Raw genomic sequence first — 19,278 nt, forward strand, 5'->3', positions numbered from 1 at the left:
AGAGCCAGCCTAGCACATGTGAGGCCCTGGGTTTGATCCTCAATACCACATAAAAATAAATAAAATACAATAAAGATATTAAAAAAATTTTTAGAAAAAGAATAGCATTTAATACTCAGCTTAAAAACTCTGATCGGCAACTTTTTCTCACCAAGTACATGTATATCATTGTAGGGAAAATATCTTTTCTTTTTAAAATAAGTCATATGCAAGTCTTTTAAATTAATGATTTTTATTCCTTTGTAGACAATGCAGATTTGGAGGCCAAGTGTCCTGAGTAAAAATGAAGGAGCTCTTGCTACATTCATATTTAGTGGCCATGGGATTCTCCACTTTAGGAGTTCTGTTTCTTGTAGATTTGTCCCAAACTTTACTTACATATATATGTACCTATGTTCCATTTGATAGCATGCTCAATAAAACCATATAATTTTGAAAATCTCATCAGTTATATTACTATGAGGTATATTCTAAATTAACCTGACTTCAGATGTTTCTAGTACAAATGAAGTAAACAAAAAACCATAGAGTGACTAAATCGTTAGTGTCTTCCTTCTGCAATATAGTAAATAAAAAACTTAAACCTACTTCTCACTTATTCCAGTACAACCTTATCTATATTATCATGCTTCATTAGATTTTATCCTCTAACGTGAATTCTGCCTTTCAAAATGCCCCCAAAACTGAATGTAAAGAAAATATTAAGCAACTTTATTTTCTTATTTGACAGTGCACCTCCTATTATGATTACTAGGGTTTGTTACTATTTTTCCAGTTCAGTGATTTTATTAGCTAGAAAGTTATCAATCAAGAACCTTCTCATTTTTCATCTGGTTTTTTTTTTCTATTTCAAAGGTTTTACATTTTGAGTCACTTCCTGGGTCCTTCTTGAGTCTAAAGAAACAGGTGAGGGAGAAGGAATACTAAGAAAGAGTATTTATCATTGGTTTATCCCAAAATGATCTAAAGTAGAACTAAGGCTGTGGGCTGTGTACATTTGGGGGAAGCTCCAAAAGGAGAAGGGGTGAGGAAGGTTGGGAGAGTTGAACATGGGAAAGAGAACATTGGAGGAAGCAGATATTTGGGGATTAGGATATGGAGGGGAGGGTGATGGTAAAATAAGATCTCAAAAGGTATTTGCTCTGCTTTAAGAATCAACTCCATGCTCGAGTTGTAGCTCAGTGGTAAAGTGCTTGCATAGCACGTGTGAGGCATTGGGTTCAATTCTCAGCACTGCATATAAGTAAATAAATAAAATAAAGGTCTATCAGCAACTAAATATATATATATATATATATATATATATATATATATTTTTTTTTTTTTTTAAATAATCAACTCCTTGCTCAGTAAAATGGTAAGTTCAAGCCTCTATTTCTTCACAGAACATAAATTTAACAACTATATAAGTAACAAAATACTTTTATGAGGAGCTCAGAATCCAGTTAAGAATTTGCAATATCCCTAATGTATACCAAATGAGATGGGCCACACTGATGTGGTAAGGCCTATTTTGTTTTACCTGCATCCATTCATCCATCAGGGTAGAACAGCAGCTTGGTACCGAGATTTCAACTTCTCTGGGATAAAGGGTCTGAAAATGTGCAATATCCCTAGTGTTTCAGAAAATTCCTTAAGGGTCCAATTTCTGTCTAGCTTCCCATAGAACATGGGAAGAACTGGCATATCCTGGACACCTGGGATAGCTAGAGGAATGGGTACTTTCCTGTGACTGACACAGCTCTGTGAAGCTTGGAGAAAGGGAAAACCCCAGGTCTCTGCTGCAGGAGGGAAGAGGGAGCAGAATGTAACTCTAATGTTAGCTTCTCAGGGTGCTCCCCAAGAGGCTGGTTTCTGCCCTGCCTCGCAGAGTGATGAAAAACTGGCATATTCCAGATGCCTGAGGGGTAAAATTGAGGCCTCTTTTCTGGGAGGCAGAAAGAAAGTAGATTGTCTTCAGTGTCCCTAGCATTTCAGTATATCACATGAGGTGCCAGTGTCTATGCCATCTCACACAGAGTATTGATAGAACTAGCATAAATCATATATAAGACCTTAAGAAATTAAAGTATCCAATTTTTGCAAAATTGTAATGCATTAATTGTTTTGATTTTTCAAAGCAATGGAGTTTTTTATTTTGAATTTGGAAAACAATATATATATATATATATATATATATATATATATATATATATATATGCACACACACACACACACGTATGCAGGTAGGTAAGTAGGTGGATATGTGTATTTCTGGGTGTATTGAACTTTTTCACAATTCCAGGTTTTAAGGTTCTGAAAAACAAACTGATTCTACTAGGATTAAAATAGGAACTTCAACTTCTCATGAAAATACTCCATGAGAGAAGATGGGAGGGGAGGGGAGGGGGGATAGTAGAGGATAGGAAAGGTAACAGAATACAACAGTTACTAGTATGGCATTATGTAAAAATGTGGATGTGTAACTGATATGATTCTGCAATCTGTGTTTGGGGTAAAAATGGGAGTTCATAACTCACTTGAAGCTTATGTATGAAATATGATATGTCAAGAGCTTTGTAATGTTTTGAACAACCAATTAAAAAAAAAAAAAAAAGAAAGAAAATACTCCATCAGCAATTCCTGGCCTTGCAGGAGCAGTGTTGTGATATGGAGGAAAAAAACAACCCAACATTTCTACTGGGGATTAAGAGTGAGCCCTAAATTACCAGCACTTGGGGGAAAAAAAGCTCTTGTTGAGCTTTGAATATACCTTTGAATATACATTTTTCTTGCAGGTCTCAGTGTTAAGAGGCAGCGTCCTTATTGCCTAAAAAACCAAATGAAGACAGGCTTGGTGGCTGCAAAAGAAAAAAGAAAAAGAAAAGTAATTAAAGTCTCCTGAATTAAAAACAAAAAGAAATAAATGACAACAACACCAAAAAAAACTGAAAAACTTAAAAGCCCCAAATCTCTAACTGGGATGATTGGTAAAGTCCTTTTGGAGTCAAATCCAGTCTATAAAGAGAGTGAGGGAGATTTTTTTTTCTTTAAATGCATAGATTTCAATTAAAGCACTAGAAAACATAAATAATCAGGACAATACAACACAATCAAAAGAACAAAATAATTTCCAATAACTAACCCACCCTAAAGAAATGGAAATCTAGGCTGGGATTGTGGCTCAGTGGTAAAGCCCTTGCCTAACATGTGTGAAGCACTGGGTTCGATTCTCAGCACCACATAAAAATAAATAAACAAATAAAATAAAGATGTTGTGTCCATCTACAGCTAAAAATATATTTTAAAAAAGAGGTGGAGGAGAAGGAGAGGAAGGAAGGAAGGAAGGAAGGAAGGAAGGAAGGAAGGAAGGGAGGGAGGGAGGGAGGGAGGGAGGGAGGGAGGGAGGAAGATCTATGGACCAGTACTTTAGCTCAGTGTTAGAGTACCTAGCATAAGCCTGACAAAGAATTTAAACTAATCAGCTTAAGCTCAGCAAATTATAAGAGGACATAGGCAACTAAATTATATTAAGAAATATATATGAACAGAATGAGAATATTAAAAAAGACATAGTTAATGTTAAAAAAAATCAAATAGAAATTCTGGAACTCATATAAGCCTCAGGGTTACCACCAAGAAAACACCCATAATAGATAACCCCAAAAGTGAAAGGAATCAAAACACATCACCACCAAAATATCCACAGCTCACAAAGGAAGGCTGCAGAGAAGAGAAGCAGAACAAAAGAACTATAAAACAGACAGAAAATAATTAACATAAAAGCAACAGTAAATCTTACTTATATATCATGCAAAGAGTAACCAATCAGACAAAATAGACTTTAAGTCAAAAACTGTCACAAAAGATTTTCTATATTTTTTATATATATTTTTTAAAGAGAGAGAGAGAATTTTTAATATTTAGTTTTTAGTTTTCGGCAGACACAACATCTTTGTTTGTATGTGTTGCTGAGGATCTAACCCGGGCTGCACGCATGCCAGGTGAGCGCGCTACCACTTGAGCCACATCCGCAGCCCACAAAAGATTTCCTAAAAGGTCATTATATAACAATAAAAGGAAAAAGTTTATCATGATTATATAACAATTATAAATGTGTATATAATCAGAGCACCTAAACATATAAAGTGAGCACTGACAGACCTTCTAGAAGAAATAGAGACCAATACACTAACCGTGGAAGACTTCAATACACCTCTTTCAACAATGGCCAGACCATCCAGACAGAACCAATAATACAACAACAGATTTGAATGACACTATAGACCTGAAGCCAGAATTAGACACGCAGTCAGTATAGAGAGGGAAATTGAGTCAGGTCAAATCAAGGAGGCCAATTTGAGTCCCAGAAGTTGGAGATTGCCCATGAGGGATTAAAATGCTTTAAGAGCCCTTCCTCCACCCTATCAAGATAACCTACTAAGGTAACCTGTCCCAGGAACTGCCCCTCCCTACAGGGAGTTGTACAAGTCGCTAATTAATGTGTCCTGAGCTGCTTCATCCAGTCCTTCCCAGTCCATCTGCTTCTCACCTTTTGGCCATCCCACCAAGCATCTCCTGGGCCTACTCATATACACAGGAAGGAAAGATAAGGAGAAGAGAAAGGAGAACAAAGGAAGCCTAGGACATATAATAATGTAATATATAGGAAATACTTCTTGGGTTACCAGGATACCAGCTATAGCTTCCTTCTCCCTCCCAGGAGATGTCTATGTTACCCCTATTAAAAATAAACCTTGCCTTATATGCTTGCCTCAGCTTGCTTCTCTACTGTTATACTTCAACATGTGAGGAAGCAGGACTCATCAGAGATAACCAGCAGTATCAGACCAATGGACCTAACAGATGTACAGAACGTGCCACCAAACAATAGCAGAATATATTCTTCTCAGGCCTACCCAGAATATTCTGCAGAATAAATTCCATGTTAGGTTATAATACAAGTCCAGATAAATTTGAGAAGATTAAAACCATCATAGTGTCCTTCTTACTATGCTAGAATGAAATTAAAAATCCATAATACAAGAAAAATTGGATACCTCACAAATACATAGAAATTTAAAAATGTGCTCTTAAATAACAATTGCTTCAAAGGGGAAGTGAGAACTTAAGGAAATGGGAACAACTTACAGAAAATGGAAAAATGATATTGTAAAACTATGGAATGAAGCAAAAACAATAGTAAAGGGAAGTTGTTATCCATAAATGCATACATATACTGAGAAAAAGCAATAAAGCACCCTAAAAATAAAACTAATACACGTCAAGAAATTAGTAAAAGGATAAACTAAGCCGAAAGTTAGTAAAAGAAAATAATGATGATTAGAGTAGAAATAAGTAATATGGCTAATGGAAAGTGATAGGGGGAAAAAACATCAAAACTGTAAACAAATTCTATTCAGTTGTAGATAAAAAATCAACAAAGATTTTCAGTTGTGTTTCTACACACTAATGAAAAACCATCCCCAAAGGAAATTGAAAAAGCAATCTCATTGATAATAAAATCAACAATGATCAAATACTTAGGAATTATTTTACCCAGAGAGACTATTCACAGAAAAATGTAAGTCACTGATGAAAGAAATTAAGAAAGACATAAATGGAAACAGAGTCAATGCTCATGGACTGAAGACTTAATATTGTTCACATGTCAATACTACCCAGAGAAATCTACAGATTCAAAATCTCAATGACATTTTTCATAGAAATATAAAATTTTCTAAAATTCATATGAAACCATCCATAAATGACCCTGAAGAGCCAAAGCAATCTTAAGAGAGAACAAAACTGTCAGTGTCACGATTCCTGATTAAAAATATATTTCAAAGTTAGAGCAATGAAAATAATATGATACTGGCTTAAAAAATAGAACAATGGAACAGAATAGAGACCCCTCAAATAAACCCATGCAAAAATGGTCAACAGGTCTTTGATAAGGGTTTCCAGAATAGATAATTGGGGAAAGTCAGTCTTTTCAACAAATGGTGTTGCAAAAACTGGTTATCCACATGCAAAAAATAATAGAACTTGACCTTTACTTTATACCATACACAAAAACCAACTCAAAGTGGATTACATATTAAAACATAAGACCCATTCTAAACCTCCAAGAAGAAAACATGGGTTAAAATCTTCATGACACTGGGCTTATCAATGAATTAGATATGACCCAAGCAACAAAATCAAAATTAGGCCAGTGAAACTATGTCAAGTTAAAAGCTTTTATTCAGCAAATGAAATAACCAACAGAGGGAAAGGCAACCTACAGAGTGGGAGGAAATCTTTGCAAACCATGTATCTTATAAGGGACTAATATCCATAATATTACAAAGAATGCCTACATGGCAATAGCAAGAAACAAATAATCCCATTTAAAAATGGGTAAAGAACTTCTTCAAAGGAGAAATGCAAAGGTATACAAAGGTGTATAATTAGATGCTAATAGGCATATAAAGAGATGTTCTACATCAATATCAGGAAAATGAAAATAAAAACCATGATGAAATATCACCTTATACTTGTTAGGATGGCTGTCACCCAAAAAGCAAAAGATAAAAAGTGGTGTTAAGGCTTTGGAGAAAAGGAACCCTGGTACATTTTTGGTAGGAATGTAAAACGGCTCAGACACTATGAAACATTAAAATATGATCCAACATGATGATCTCACTTAAGAGTGAGATCACTTTCAGTTCCAAAGGAACTGAAATCAAATTTCAGATATCTGCACTCTCATGTTCACTGAAGCATTATTCATAATAGCCAAAATGTGGAGTTGGCATATGTGCAATGAGATTTTGTTTAACCTCTAAAAAGAAGGAAAATGTCCCATATATGACAACATGCATGAACCTTGAAGATATTATACTAAATGAAATAAATTGGTCACGGAAGAACTAACATTGCATGAGCCCACTTATATGAGCCATCTAAAACAGTCAAACTCATAGAAACAGAAAGTAAAATGGTGTTTGCTACAGGTCGGAGTTAGGAACGGGCAAGTAGTTATCATTCAACAGCTAACAAGTTTTACTTAGGCACTGTGAATAAGTTCTAGAGATCTTGTATATGATATGTTGCCTATAGGTAATAACACTGTATTGTGCTCCAGAAAATGTGCACAATACAGAATAAAGTAGATCTCCAATAAAAAAATTAAAAATGTAAATATAAAAATAATATAGTTTACCTTAGGTGCTCTACCGAGCAACAGATCAAATTATTAAATATGTTAAATTACATCTTAGCTGTCAAAACCAGATTATATGGGCTTCAGAATTAGAATGGTTTATGCCTGGTTGATTTTTAAATGTCACCTCAAGAGTGATTGGTTCATGCAATTATATTGCTTAGGGCTTTTTCACACAAGACTCACATTTTAGTTGCATTTGCATTTCCCAGGAAATAAATTTATGTTTTAAGATAAGAATATAAATCTCTTCTCTGCCTTTTAGATAGACTGGTGCTGCTTTACTATTTGGGTAGACCCATCATTTCCTCCCTGGTCAGATTGACAGCAGGCAACCCCAAAGGTTGTGACATGTTTGTCAGAACACTTAATGATTTTAGGTTATTCTGAATTTCTTTCATTTTGTTTACTTTTGTTGATTCTAATCTTACAAATGTGGCAAAAAGTCAAATGAATTTTTAAAAGGCAATGGTTTTTGCTATGAAAGCTTAAAACAGACACTGATTAATAAGGTAAGAAACTTGTAAAAGTTTTTTAAAACTGTGTAAAAATACAGGATCACTGAGAAATTAAATAATACCAGCTTGCTTATTCTTTTCTTGGACCACTTCTAGTCACATAAAAACACTTGCATAGGGCTGGGATATAGCTTAGTTGGTACAGTGCTTGCATAGCATGCACAAGGCCCTAGGTTCAACCCCTGGTATCACACACACACACACAAAAAGTTTGCATAATCTGGGCTCACAGCCATGGTAAACTTCTGTATTGATTGAAAATACAAATAGAATATACCTCTCCACCTCACAACATAAGAACATCAAAATTTTCATTTATTATATATAATTTGGCTTTCTTTTAAAAGAAAGGCTGGTTAACATGGAGAAGACCCTAGCCTGTTTGTTTTACTTGTGTATGTATGTAATAAAAACATTAAAGATCTCCAAAACTCTCAAATATGCCTGAGAATTCTGTAGGAGAATTTACCACAATTAATTCATGGTTTGCATATAACATTTGGGGGCCCCCATAGAAGTCTGTATATCAGTTAAGAATGGGAAATAATAAGGAACAAACTCATCCTGATGAGGTTATTTGGCTACATATGTCCTGATTCTTCAGCTGTCTTCCCTCATCAGATTGTTTCACTCTGGCTACAACAAACTACCAATTTCCTGCCTTTCCATTGAGTGCACAACACTCTCTTGCTTTTTTTTTGTAAATGCTGTACTCAGCCTAGAAAAACTGCTAGGCTGCCACCTTCCTGCTTCCCCTGATGATAATCTAAGACCCAACTCTGGTGCTACCATTCAGAAGGACCTTCCCAGAGAACCTTAGGATAAGTTTGTCACAAGTAGGCCCTCTCGAAAAAGGTACATTCATACATTGCTGGTGGAACTACAAATTGGTGCAGCCAATATGGAAAGCAGTATGGAGATTCCTTGGAAAATTGGGAATGGAACCACCATTTGACACAGCTGTCCTCAGTCTATACCCAAAGGACTTAAAAACAGCATACTATAGGGACATAGCCACATCAATGTTTATAGCAGCACAATTCACAATAGCTAAACTATGGAGCCAACCTAGATGCCCATCAGTGGATGAATGGATAAAAAAAATGTGGCAGATACACACAATGGAATTTTACTCAGCATTAAAAAAGAATAAAATCATGGCATTTGCAGGTAAATGGATAGCGTTGGAGAATATAATGCTAAGTGAAGTTAGCCAATCCCCAAAAAACAAATGCCGAATGTTTTCTCTGATATATGGAGACTGACTCATAGTGGGGTAGGGAGTGGGAGCATGGGAGGATTAGATGAATTCTAGATAGGGAAGAGGGGTGGGAGAGAAAGGGAGGGGGCAAGGAATTAACAAGGATGGTGGAATGTGATAGACATCATTATCCAAAGTACATATGTGAAGACATGAATTGGTGTCAGAATACTTTATATAACAACCAGAGATATGAAAACTTGTGCTGTATATGTGTAATAAGAATTGTAATCCAAAATAAAAAATTAAAAGAAATACCAAGTAGGGCTGGGGATGTGGCTCAAATGGTAGCGCGCTCGCCTGGCATGCGTGCGGCCCCGGTTCCATCCTCAGCACCACATACAAACAAAGATGTTGTGTCTGCCGAAAACTAAAAAATAAATAAATAAATAAATAAATAAATATTTTAAAAAATTCTCTAAAAAAAAAAAAAAGAAAGAAATACCAAGTAGGACCTCTCTGAATACTTCTTAAATGAGCCAATGAATTAGAATATGTATTTAGCTGTATATTTGCTATCTTGTTTTCCCTGTTCATTTTTCTCTTTTTTGTATCAGTTTAGTGGTAACACACTCTTCATAAAAATTCCCATCCGTCACTACCACGATATGGGGTAATCAAAGGTTTAAATGGGGTTCCCACATCCGAGAACTGATGTAGGCACTGAGCAACTGAAAGCTGAGAAGTATGTCTCCTCTTACTCACAGAGACTGCCTGCCTCTCAGAAACTCTTCTAAAGCCAGAGTGACAACCAAGACTAGCAAGTCCCAGAGACCACTCCTGCTGATGCCAGCTTCAGGGTGCTCTATTGAAAGGCCAGGATCAAAGATTAGCAAGCATACCGCACGGCCACCTGCTCTGTTTCCTCGTGGGCAGCATGCTGCTGAGCCCAGCTCTCTCTCAACTGCCACAGCACAGCTCCTTGGGAGTGGGTGTGGGCGGGTACACCTCAAACCACACTGGCATGTGAGGCCAAGGTTGTCTGTACCTCTGTGTCTGAATGGCTTATCTGGATGCTGTGTTTTAGTTGAAAGGGGGATAACACTTTGCTTTGCTGTTGGGTCTATATTTACTTTTTCCTAGACAACCTCAGTCTTTAAATAGCTTGAACCCATTACATTTTTCATTTGATTGCGTTTCTCACTGCTTTCTGTTGACATTTCCTCTGATGGGGAATGATAAAGTACTTCAGGTAATGCTGCTATTCTGAGAAGGAATTAAACCACCTCAGTGTAGATGGGCCTGCTGTTGGCTTAATGGGAAAGCCACTGAGCAGGCTGTGGCTTTTTCAGAATAAGCCTCACTTCTGCTTATAAGCCTTAACAGATGAGACAGAATCTTCTTATCACTATTCCTGCTTTATATTGATGAAGTGAGCTCCATCCTCGTTATCACACTATCTTTTCTTTTGACAGATATTCTTTGAGTACCTACAACCATCATGCAATGTGCTAAGTGTTAGAGATACAAAGATGGGAAAATGACAATTGCCCTTACACTCTACCAGAAACCAAAAGTGGAAACAACCACCTATAGTTCAAAGCACAATCAAACAAGTAAGTCTAGGACATAGGAATATGTAAAGTGCTGTGTTTACACTTCTGGGGGAGGAGGCACCACTGAGAAACTGGCATTTGAGGAAGGATTTTTTTAAAAAATAAATAAAGATGGAAGGAAAGGACTTTCTAGACAAGGGAACAAAGAATATGGCACCTAAATTTTACTTTTATTGCTCTTAAACAATTTGGGTTAACTGTTTTCAAAATTCCTTATGTAATTGTTATTGTTGTTATTTTATCATTTGAAATATCAACCTCTGTTAGAAGTGCTTTCTACTCTGTATTTATTTCAATCTTTTCCTTTTATTTCTATTCATCACTTAACTTTATGTATTTTTATATGATGTTAGTCTCTAAACATGTCTCAACCTTATCTTCTTGATGAATTGCATATTTTATAAAGATAAATTACTTGTCCTTGTCTTTATCTGGCTAGTGTTTTTGGTTCAAAAATTCCAACATTGTCTGATTTTGTAAATTACTTTCATTAAATAAAGTAGTTGAGTCTATAATATTGGACCCTAGCCTTTTGCCTGGACCTCAAGAAGAAATAAGATAATAAGCAATAAACTCAGTCTCTGACAAAATGGCTTTAATGATAGAGATTGTTGAAGATTTGAGTGAATAAGAACTAGGTAAACAGGGAAAGATGGTGAATGTGTAAATTCACATTAACTGAAACCAAATTCATGCCTCCACCTCTTCAAAAGTTAGGAAATATGAGGCCCTGTCGAGTTGAGCTTTAGTCCTAGACAAACCAGTAACACTTCCTGGATGCCCAGTCAGCTATAGGCTTCCCCCAGCAAAAGAATGAAATCATCCTGCTGCAGGACCACAGGTGGGAAAATGGGAAGGAAGACAGTTGGCCACAATTTCCTTTTGCTCTTTGCCTCTTTTTCATTTGGGTTAAACCTTGAGGGTGGGTTGGAGAGAACTGAAATAAACAGTGTAGTATTGAACCACCACACCAGCATTCTTTATTTTACTCTTGCTCAAAAGTCCTGGCGAGGAGGGCAGTGAGAAACCAAGAGAATGAGTCAGAGAGGTGTGGACAGGCCACAAACAAGAACTCCAATCAGAGGGACCCAGTAAAAGAGACTGAGAACTCCACAGAAGGCTACCTAGAGAATAAAGCAGCATTAAACGTCTGCCAGTCCTAGATCTGGATCTGGAGCTCTGGGAGTGATAGCATCTTGTATGTGAGAGGGATTTGTAATGGTGGTTCCAGATAGAAGACAGACAACTTTATTTCCCAAAGATAGCTGTAATAAAACTTGCTTTCCCACATATTCTCCCACAATCTTACCTGGCCCTTTCCATCAGTGTCCCTCCATTTGAATCTGGCCTGATCTTAATGACTTTAGTTAAAAGGAGGTGGTTGAAGTGATAGTATGCATTTTCAAGATTAGGTCATAAGAATCCTTGTAACTACCATACGCATCCTTAGAATATGTGCTCTTGAAAAACGCTTTTTATAAATCTGGCCATCATGTTGACCAAAGTCAAAGTTAATGGCATGTAGCACCTCGCCTCATGTCAGCTCCCAGCCAAATGCCAGAAATATGAGTGATCCTTCTGAAAAACCCAGATCAGTTGAGCCTTCAGATGCTACCAATTGATTACAAATATATTAGTAGCCCCAAGAGAGAACCTAGCTGAGCCCACCCAATATACTGAACCATGAGAGATAAGTAAAGGTAGTTTGCATTCCGACATAACCAAATTTAGTACTGAGTTTGTGGTCCCACAAATGAGGAAATTGTCACAAATTTAATCTACTTTTCTTCTTCCTTTCTGATATTACAGTTGCCAAAAATAAAAACGTTTGTTCTTTTTCTACCTCTTCATACCTTTGTTTCCTAGAAACTTAATTTCTGACATTCAGAGATTGTTTTCACTTTTTGTGGTTTCTAGTCAACTTTAGATTCATGCTCAATTTCTCTCTGCTTTTAGGAACTCATTGAAGAAAAATACCTGTTTCAATAAACTCTTGCATCATATAGCTTTGCAAAACTCAAGAACTGAATCCTATCAATTTACTTACTTTTCAACAGTACAAGAATGAAGAGGAGCAGTTAGATGGAATCAAAGTGATTATACCCTTAAATTTTACATCCCAAATATTAGGAAGAGAAAAAAAACAAATTATTTTATGTATATAAGCAAGTACTGGATTTTAGCATGATTTTTACAGAGAGATAAGAGATTAAAAATTTTAATTTTATAGACAGATTAAAATTTTTCAGGCAGCAAATATCCATAAAGGGCATTTTCCATTTTGTGTCAATCATGGATTTGTACAGATTCAGTTCATTCACATAATTTTTGGTAGCCTGTTATAACAGATAGGACACATGTCCAGATTGATGAGAAAGGATGTTTTTATTTTTCCTAACAGATGTATGGGTAAATTAAAATTTCCTCTCAGTTCTTTAAAAACTCATGCTGACAAAATGTTCAGAATCAGTTAGTGAGTTACATGATGGATATGTAGGATGTTTAAACAATAGATGGAAAAATTGAAATAGTTAGCTGATCTAAGATGTAATGTCAGAATAAGTGTTCTCATGAAGAAATGCAGGAAAAAGTTGGCAACCTTGACTTTCCAGGAAAAATTCTGTGCATAAAAATTATCTAAATCAATATATTGCTTTCTATCCAAGTCTACAATGCCTACTATTTTTGCCATAATAACAACAAACATAAAATTTAACCAGCTATAATGTGCAACCAGAGAAGTGGAAAATTCTGTGTACAATGACTCCAAGAGCTTTCTACTGTCATGTATAACTGACTAGAACTAATTTTTTAAAAAAACCCTTAATCATCTATTAGTAATGTTTCTATGTATACCATAAACAAACAAAGCATTTGTGGGCTTACTTTAATCAAGTGTGTTGTAGTAGTTGCCTCACTGGTCTTAGCTACTTGAAAATCCTTTCATTTTTTTTTTTTATAGCAACAAACAGAAGTTGGGCAGTTTTGAATGCTTCTTGAAGAAATGTGTTGATTGGTACTTAGGAACAGCAGTAGGAAGCACATGACTTTTGCAGCTATGAATTTGGATAAATCACAGAGACCTTTGAAAGTGAGTTTCCTTACTTGAAAAATGAGGATGAGGCCATATTTACTATGAAAAAATTAATGAATTGTAATCTCTTATTTATCTCTCTATAAAAACCATGCTAAAGTACATAGCATGCTTCAAACCTTGAACCTGAGATTCCTCTCACCCAGCTAGCTTAGGTGTCTCTCTATGCCCTTCCTCAGCACCTGATAACCTGCTCCTTCTTATCTGTTATTCTAATTGTCTAGTCACAGGTTCCTATCAGCTAGTATGTTCTTTGAGAATAGGAACTGTATCTTGTTTGTAGTTGTATCTTCAGTGCCTAGACATATCACATGGGCCAAACTAGTCTTTCAACAAATGTTCAGAACCAAGAAAGGATTTTTATAGAACCATTGCAAGAATTACATGTTCCATTTGTTTAAACTATGTGATAGTTACCTTCCTGGGAATCCATACACCCACATAAATGAGACTTATTTAAATACAATTGTATGATATACAAATACTACCTGTTTGCCACAAGGAACAATAAAACTTTTATTTTATAGTGAGGGTAGAGGGATGTTTTAGGTTTAAAAAGGCTAATTTGAGAACAAGATCTTCTAGAACAAGTTAAATTGTAGTGCAAGACTTCTGGCAACTATGTGTTGGGAATGTTCCAGCTCATCTTCTGAAAACTCTACTTGTATATAATTTTAAATCATGGAGAAGTTTGGACTAAACCCTCGAAGTGCTTCCTTTTTTCGCTGTTAGGTATTTGCCTAAGTGAGAGATGCAAAGACAGTGAAGTCTTCTCGGGGAAAGAGATAACAAAATATTTTTCTAAGAGAAGAGGCATGCTAACCTCCATGTTCAGATGTTGTTAATATTGATTTATTTTTAAAGCCATCAGAAAAATAAAAAACTGCCCCACAGCTGAAAGGATTTGAGCTCATTTGGAACTAATTTGGACACTTATTCAGTTTCTGAGGACATTGTTTACAGATGAGAGCTCCCCCCAACCCTCCATCTCTTTGTCAGTACCTATAATTCTGCACAATTGCATCTCTGGTTGAAATTTAGAGAATGCTACTTATTCAGCACAAATAGTTCATTATTTTATATTCTAAGAATTGAAATAGCAGTAAAAGGATGTTTATATCAGCAAATAAAACATTCTTCTAGTTTATTTTCTCATCCCAAGAGGTGCTATTCCCCTTTTGACATCCAAATTACCTGCTATTTTTGCTGTCCTGCTGTATTCAAAACAAATCTTTGTATATTTTTATTGAAGTGTCTCATTAAACTTTTATCACCATACATTGTGAAAAAAGATGTTTCATTCCAATATGCACTTTGAGTTCCTTGCCTGGATGCCCCATTTGATAGACAGCAACCATTAATTTTTGATAGAAGTAGATTTCCTTCAGCTTCTCCCCCGTAACAGTGTTAGGGGCTGAACTGTGTCCTTCTCAGAATCAACATGTTTTAACCCTTACTCCCAGTACCATAGTATAAGTATCTGGAAATACAGACTTTAAAATTAAGGTGATGAAAGTCTATTAGAGTGAACCCTAAGCCAATAAGATGAGTGACTTATAGGAAGATGAGGTTAGGACCCAGGTATCACACAGAGGGAAGACCATATGAAGACAGAGGGACAAGGAAGCCATGAAAAGCCTAAGCAAAAGATCTTAAATAATATCAGCCCTGCCACACCTTGCTCTGTCTTCTAATTTTCTATTGCTTAAGCTGCCCTGTCTGTGGCACTTTGCTATGGCAGCAGCCTAAGGAAATTAATACAACTGTGTATAAAGCTTCATTAAATAGAAACAGATGTCATTTCTGACCCAAAGTGAAGACCTAGAATGGAACTAAACAGCTGAACCCAAATTCAAAGAACAAATTTAAAACCTAGGAGCAGACTGAGAAGGATAGTCCATGAGCTCATCAATATTTTACCTTCTCCCATATGTGAGTGCTGTCCTTATATGAATGTAAATTGTTGCATTTTATCAATAATTTCTGAATAGAAAAAGAATGTGTTTGGTATGAGATTATTACTTGTTTCTGAGTTTGGGTATGATTTATTAAGTGTCTCAGCCTTAGAGACATACTACAGGAGATAACATGTTGTAGCTTCATCTTTCAAACCAAGTAACCACCTTCACAAAGCAGAAGAATTTGCTTCTTTATCCTAAATAAGCCAGTTAAACTCCAAAATCCTATTAACCAATGGCTGGTTTACAAAAATTTGGTTTGGAAGAGAATGATTATGCAACAATACAATTTATTAACAGATATAATAATTAACATTTACTAAATGTTATACATAAGCTACCATAATAATTTTGCACAAATTAATTCTTATCACTGTCCTTGAACTCTTACTTACTCAGACTGAGCACAGAGGGGATAACAAGGAAGACCCACTCCTGGCCTCATTTTGGGGCCAGCTGTGGTTCAAAGACCCCTTGATGCCCACACTGCATATTGGGTGTCTGCCACTCAGTCTTCCTTCACTCCAGGCCAGAAGTGCATCACAATGCCATGCTCACCCAGGCTTCCCTGTCCCTTGCTCTACTTCCTTTCCTCAAGTGTGGCCCACAATAAACATCTTTGTGTCTTTTATCCCATCTGAGCAGTTGCACCTCATAGGACCCAAACTACCACAAAATATTTGACTATTTTTCATATGCATAAAGATGCTGGTGTAATAAATGCAAGCAGGTTAACAGTATCACTGAATTCATAAGCAGTTTTTTTTTAATGTATTTCTGTGTCGAGTGTCTGCACTTCTTACAAGTGTCCTGCTATCACCCTCCTCCAGGATTATTGATCACTCCTAGGCTCTTCCAGAATGTGTTCTTGCTTCTTTCTAATCCATCCTCTACACAGTAGCTAGACCTTCAAAATGCAAATCTTCAACACACAAAATACTCCCTAACTATTTAAGTGAATGAATATGATCTGATAGAGTAGAATTCCAAGGCAATTTTATTCCTTCTCCCATCAACCTTGGAACCTGCATTTCTGGACTTACTCTTTCTCCATTCCTGGATGAAATCTCAGGCAGATCCTACATTTTTTGAGTGTTCTAGAAATAATATAATAAGCCATTAACTTGGCATGGAAAAAACCCAGTTCTGTCTAGTAGTTTCCTAATCAGTGGAGTTGTATTTAAGAGAGATGTTTCCCCTCACCCCAGGGTGACTGTTTTCTGATGGAAGTAGAACACCATGCTGTTCTACTTATCTTCACATCTTGTTAATGACACTTCTCCAGGGGAGACTCTTTCACCTAAATTCTTAACACATGGTAAGTATTTAGTTATTCTTGTGAATATTTATATAATATTTAATGTTTTTCTCTCCAACTATACCATAATCTCCACAAGAGCAGAGACTATGTGTTTTTGTTGGTGATCCAATACCTGACCCCTTAATAGTCACTTAATGAATATTTGTTTTGATAAATGAATATGAAAAATAATTAATGAGCACTGAAGAGTATGAAAGCTATCATGGAAGTGCAAGGATGTTAAAAAGGTATTCTTAAAATTTTTGGAATATCTATTTTAGTTTCTTAAGATTGTGACACCATGACCAAGAATGGGCTTTAAAATGTTATTTCCTCCCCAAAAGTAGAGATTTGGAGAAAGGATCTGGATAAAAAATAATGATAGCATGGACAGGGGAAATATCAGAAACGTCAGATGGAGGACTAGGGATGACGCTTGGTGGTAGAATACTTTGCTTGCATGTGGCAGGTCTTGGGTTCAAACTTCAGTACTTTAAAAAAATTTTGTCAGACACATTTCTCTTTTTCTCAGGAATCTTTTCACAGTTTCAGTGGAGAACCATCTCTCAGAAAGAAAACAAATGGAATGCTTATTAGGAAAATGAAAAAGAAACTGGAAATTAAATACCAAAAACTGCAAATCTGGAATGATCATTTTCCTCTGGGGTAAGCTAAATGACTGAAGAGAAAGCTCCACAAAGTATATAGTCTTCCCTTGCCTACAAGAGAAGATAGAAGTCTGGCTTTTAAATGGGAAATTCCCTCTGTTAATGCAGACAATTAAGTAACTTTTTTTCAAAATATTGTGCATGTCAAGCTCTTTAGCCAAAATTTGCAACTTTTGTTGTGTTAGACTTTCTTTCTTTGTTCCCAGCCTTGCTTTTACTCACTTTGTCTCAGAGTCTGCTCAACCCCTGATTGCTTGGGATCTTATTGTGGTCCAATTGCCATGCTTGGAACTTTACTTTAATAAATATATCTCTACAAAAGAAAGGGTTACAGCCATCCTCCAGCTTTTTAGATCTGGAACCACACATTGCCCAGACTTCCAACCCTAACACTAGACTTCCATGCCAGCCACCCAATGAAGAGCAGGTGGTCAAAGTTCCATGCAAAACAAGAGTGACAACCTCCCAAATATCCTGGGCTCTTGCCAGATTTGTGTAAGTACAGCCTATTATTTTTATGGCAGAGAACTCAGAATACCAACAAAAATTAGAGGCTGTCAGGACTAAGGAAAGCTCAGTCACCATGAAAACTTGTGCCAAACTTGATGCCAACAGAGAATGCCAAGGTCACGTGTCATTGTAGGCTTCAGTCAACTTCAGTGAGAGCAAGTGGTTTAAATTGTTCCTTACTTTTGTGTTGGAAATTCTTAGATCCAGAGAAGAAAGGCAGTAGGGAAAGGAAGAGACCTTCAAAGCAAAGATAACTCCTGGATTCTAATCTATGGACACAATTCCCAGGTCTGTGTATGCGACAAAAGATCATGGTCTATTTGATAACACGGCTTTGAAGTCTCATTCCCAGATCATGGCTTTTGGCCAGGGCTCAGCATGGGAGAGACAAAATAATAATAATGGAAACTGATTGCAGAGGAATATGTCAACAAGTGTAACACCCATGAGGAGTATGGTTGGAGGAGATGAACTGTGAAAAATTGAATATTGAAACTAGTAGTTGTTAGAATTCTTTTCCCCAAACCCGGCATGCTCCTGTTTAGTTTTATAATAAATATCAATTACCCAGTAGGAGAGAAGAGAGTCAACATCCATCACCAGACATCTGGTTTTGAAAACAACATTGTTGAGGAAGAATATGACATGTGAAACTGCATCTTCCACTCTCCAGCAGTCTTGCATCCAGAAAAAGGAATCACTTCGCTGTTTTATTGCAATTTTTATGGTATTGCATAAAACATTTTTGGCTACATGATTTACCTGACTTCACTCTTTTATGACCACAGAAATGTGAAATGTACCTAAAATCAGCCACACCCAACAGCTGAACTTAATAGACAAGTAGTACCACAATTAACCTTCTGTGACTACTGTCAAGAATATATATCTCATAAACATCATTATTAGACATTTTCCAACATTTTATTTGTTGGACAAATGAAGTCTCTCTTCAGCCACTCTGGAATGCAATCTCCTTTAAGAGATGTGTACCTGATTGAAGCCTTGGTGAGTAAGGGTCCTTTAAGCTTTTACAACAAATTGAAAGCATCTCCCCACCCCCTTGATGGTACAGAACTCTGCAGTCTTAATCAGGTTTTATACAACCCTTGAGCAGATTACAACATCATTCTGAAGGACATTTTACCGAGAGAACCAATAGCTAATTTCTATTCAAGAATGAATTAACCTCTGATTTGAATGATAATACAAATCTGGATTCCCAAA

At 36.3% G+C, this 19,278-nt stretch overlaps 1 protein-coding gene across 6 annotated transcripts in view; it reads left to right on the forward strand.

Annotated features, from left to right (window-relative positions):
- Retnlb (resistin like beta) overlaps nucleotides 1–19,278 on the forward strand; it is a 90,473-nt gene that overhangs the window by 64,480 nt on the left and 6,715 nt on the right. For 3 of the 6 annotated variants that reach the window (XM_078044267.1, XM_021733458.3, XM_078044271.1), the window contains 4 exons: nucleotides 10,381–10,521; nucleotides 13,484–13,612; nucleotides 16,782–16,891; nucleotides 17,406–19,059. The gene's annotated coding sequence lies outside the window, so the exon portion shown is untranslated. The remainder of the gene's footprint in view (nucleotides 1–10,380; nucleotides 10,522–13,483; nucleotides 13,613–16,781; nucleotides 16,892–17,405; nucleotides 19,060–19,278) is intronic. The other 3 variants (XM_078044270.1, XM_078044268.1, XM_078044269.1) reach the window with 3 other exon arrangements.

Source organism: Ictidomys tridecemlineatus, chromosome 3 (assembly GCF_052094955.1).
Source record: "Ictidomys tridecemlineatus isolate mIctTri1 chromosome 3, mIctTri1.hap1, whole genome shotgun sequence".
Classification (NCBI taxonomy): Eukaryota; Metazoa; Chordata; class Mammalia; order Rodentia; family Sciuridae; genus Ictidomys; species Ictidomys tridecemlineatus.